The following is a 2323-nucleotide window of genomic DNA, read 5'->3' on the forward strand; positions in this document are numbered from 1 at the left end:
ATATATATATATACATATATATATACATATATATATACATATATATATATATGTATATGTGTGTGTATGTGTGTGTGTTTTATGTATGTGTGACTAATTCATAAATATTTTATATAATTTTGTGTAACGTTACATACTTCTTGTACATGTGTGCGCGTGAGCGCGCGAAGTCGCAGGTTTTGGTTATTTTTATAGTTTATGCTCATTGCTCCTTGGATATATAAATAGCGGTAACAGAGAATAAAAGAGATTTAGAGAGAGACACTCTGCACGTGTATCCATATAAAGTTAGCAAGAAATGAGGAAAAAGGAAGTGAAAACTAAAAAATTCGAGAAGATTGAATTGGTAAATTTTCGAGTGGATTTCTCGTTTCTCCAATTAATGAAAGCACAGCTTGCATTCATTAAACAAGTGACGGCAACTCAGAGCTTTACACGCCTGCTGCATCTAGATCGTTCATCTAGATAGACACGTAGACACGTATTAGCTCAAACATTGGATGTGATTCTGCCAGACTGGATGGAAATAGTAAGAAAAAGAACAAGTAGGAAGAACTTTAGTTCATACATCAAATTTCCTTCCTAACTTACCTTTTTTTCAGTTATAAATATTTCAACTTGTATTGCAGAGATATGACATTAACTTTTCAAATCCATTTCTAGGAATAATATTTGTGATTTATTAATGTACAACTTTATTTATTTATTAGAATTTTTCCTAGAAGGAAGGACCTGATTTCTAACAAAGAAACATAAACCCTATCATTTAAATTTGGATGTCAAATATTGAACTTTACGTTTGTTTTTGTTTGGGATTAAAGTTCTTTTCTTTGCAAAATCTAAACCGGACACTAACAAAGTGGCTAAGTTCTTGTTTTAGTCAAGACAGCTCTTGTGGTTCGTGGTTATATGAACTGGTTGGTGTGTGCATTTTTGTGTATATCTGTGTGCGAACGGATAAACTTGTACTAATAAAGTGGGCGTGCATATCACTTTACTAGGCAAGTGTGTGCGCTTCATTACTGTTTATCTTTGTGTATGTTTTATATTCACATGTGATTGTGTGCATGTTATTTACCAGGTGTCTCAAATATATGTATGTATGTATGTTTGTATGTATACGTGCAAATTTGTATGTTTTGTTTTATGTATGTTTTCTCATGCATATACTTGCATATTTAGACTTGCTCACATATACTTAAATGATAAACTTCTAGAACGTTTTACAGATTCTTACAGTTCCAGTGATGGCTTGGATCTGTAGTCTTCGAATCAGCTTTCTCCCTTCTAGTTTCTCAAGATTGGTATTTAGATAGTGTGTTACATATCTCACTGTTCCAATAATTACAGGTATAAACCTGAACTTGTGATCTGAATAGAGTAACATATATGTTTGTATGTATGTATTGATCTGTTTTGTTTTATACACTGTAGATATACATATATCTGTATGTCTATATATGTGTGTGTGTGGAGGCGCAATGGCCCAGTGGTTAGGGCAGCGGACTCACGGTCATAGGATCGCGGTTTCGATTCCCAGACCGGGCGTCGTGAGTGTTTATTGAGCGAAAACACCTAAAACTCCACGAGGCTCCAGCAGGGGATGGTGGTAAACCCTGCTGTACTCTTTCACCACAACTTTCTCTCACTCTTACTTCCTGTTTCTGTTGTGCCTGTAATTCAAAGGGTCAGCTTTGTTACACTGTGTCACGCTGAATATCCCCGAGAACTACGTTAAGGGTACACGTGTCTGTGGAGTGCTCAGCCATTTGCACGTTAATTTCACGAGCAGGCTGTTCCGTTGATGGGATCAACTGGAACCCTCGACGTCGTAAGCGACGGAGTGCCAACATATGTGTGTATACACGTTCTTACTACAAGCTAAATTTTTGCAATATTTCGCAATTTAAAAATTGCTTGACTATCTTGAAATTTATTTATTACCCGTGCCTTTTCTGATTTTGTGAAGTTTATCTTCTCAACATTGTTTTTGTTTGGACGTAGTATCTGCAGATTTTTTTATTAATTCCGTATAAATGTTTTCTTTTTATTTTATTTTAAACATTCAGTTAACGTCTCTTTGACAAGATTTCTGTTAATGTGCATATTTTCTTCTATTTGTCCCAGCACATTATTTCTGATCTGTTGCACCTTTTACTGAGGTTTTTGATAGCAATATTGAATCAGTATTCTTTCATATTACAGGTAAATATACCCTCTACCTCACTGTCACTTTTAATAGTTTGCCCTGTAGGAGTATCTGTTCTATGGATTGTATTGTACACTTTCAATGTATCATAGATAGATAATATTGTCGTGACAC

General features: G+C 34.8%; 1 long non-coding RNA gene across 1 annotated transcript in view; it reads left to right on the forward strand.

Annotated features, from left to right (window-relative positions):
• The first annotated feature begins 474 nt into the window (after positions 1-474).
• LOC149134172 (uncharacterized) overlaps positions 475-2323 on the forward strand; it is a 3993-nt gene continuing 2144 nt past the window's right edge. The window contains exons 1-2 of the long non-coding RNA XR_016242987.1: positions 475-545; positions 2128-2205. This is a non-coding gene — a long non-coding RNA (uncharacterized LOC149134172). The remainder of the gene's footprint in view (positions 546-2127; positions 2206-2323) is intronic.

Source organism: Octopus bimaculoides, chromosome 9 (assembly GCF_046866305.1).
Source record: "Octopus bimaculoides isolate indiv1 chromosome 9, ASM4686630v1, whole genome shotgun sequence".
Lineage (NCBI taxonomy): Eukaryota > Metazoa > Mollusca > Cephalopoda > Octopoda > Octopodidae > Octopus > Octopus bimaculoides.